Genomic DNA, 1504 nt, shown 5'->3' on the forward strand with positions numbered 1-1504 from the left:
GGTGTGCTTATTGCTTAAAGGGAAAGCTTAGAAACAGGGACAATGAATGAATGGTTTGATAGACATATGGATTGATTGTTTTATTATTTATTGAGTTACTTTATTTTTTATTGGAACATTTTCTCACTTGATGTAACTTCAAAAGGAATTACACTATTTATTTTTTGGTGTTGCATTATGCTTTTTTGATTTTCTTTGAAAATTGAAACATCTGTGTTTTGTGATTTTCACTAGGAGTTAGGCTAATTTTACGGAATATTTGCACATTTTATATAATCTATTATTTGTTGTTTTTGCTTTATGTTTGGAACTTTTGAATGTTTGCTGTTTTTGTTGAAATAAATTGTAAGTTTGGTTATACAATTGGAATGGAATATGATATTGACATGCAATAAGTAACAAAAGAAAAAAAGATCCTAGACAATGATATGATAATGAAGATGATATGTTATACTGATTAAAGCTTTGAACAAAGGTAAAAAATGCAACAATGATAATTCAAAGCACACACTTTAAAAATGACCAAGACAAATTTGGAGAAAAAGTTTCCTAGATGTGGAAATAAGGTGAATTCATAAATTGGATTTGGTTGGGATGAAGAGAGAAAAATGATTTAGATTGAAAATTATGAAATGTGAAAGGATTATGCAAAGGTTAGTGTTAATAATTTTATTTTCTTGATAGTTTATTTAGTTTTCAATTATAGTTGTTTCTGCTTTCTATTTTTGCTTATTCTTTTAGTTTGATGTGTTGATTGTGTGCATGTGTGTGTGTAGAGTCATCCAAACACAAGATTTTAGGTATGCTCCAATTCCATTTGTTGATTATCTTGCTCATTCTTTTGGAAATGATTGTGCTACTAGTAAAAGAGTTGTTCCCTCTGCTGATAATGTTGAAGAGATAGATAAAGAATGGGAAGAGCAAAACAATGATGAGGAGATTGAAGTAGAAATTACCCAATCACCTTCTCTTAAAATATCACAAGCAATAAGAAAGCATGACCCTATGGAAATTTAACCAAAGAAAATAAATATATGAGTGAATATACTTGCTCATAGTCTGGGGCAGACTTAAACATAAAATATCTGTGAGGCTAATTTTTATTTGTTCAATAACCAATTATTTTTTTGTGGGAAGGATCAGTTTCCAATATTTCAAAGTCAATGGCTTTGTTACACTCATTACCACTACTGAAAAAAATTCTTCATTCTGATTCAATTAAACAACAAACAATATATCAGTCAAATTTATTTTGAAAAGTAAGTAAGAAATATGAACTAAACCCAATTGTAGTGAGTGTTTGGTATATACTGGATTTTTGTAAAATGAAATCAACCTATCTGAACAAAACTCAATATATGTCACACATTTTTTTTTCTCCTTTTTATCGATCATTTGTTCTCCTCTATTCTATTGTCTTAGCTCAACTTGACTATGCGTGCTAGTTTGTAGTTTACATAAGACGGTAAAGTTACGTCTCTTAGCCTAATGCCCGGTGAAATGA

The 1504-nt window shown here is 29.4% G+C and overlaps 1 pseudogene; it reads left to right on the forward strand.

Moving 5' to 3' along the window:
- Positions 1-368: 368 nt before the first annotated feature.
- LOC146953984 (uncharacterized) lies at positions 369-1017 on the forward strand (annotated as a pseudogene).
- The last annotated feature ends 487 nt before the right edge of the window (positions 1018-1504 follow it).

Source organism: Medicago sativa, chromosome 1 (assembly GCF_051527215.1).
Source record: "Medicago sativa cultivar Bolivia chromosome 1, Bolivia_mono, whole genome shotgun sequence".
Lineage (NCBI taxonomy): Eukaryota > Viridiplantae > Streptophyta > Magnoliopsida > Fabales > Fabaceae > Medicago > Medicago sativa.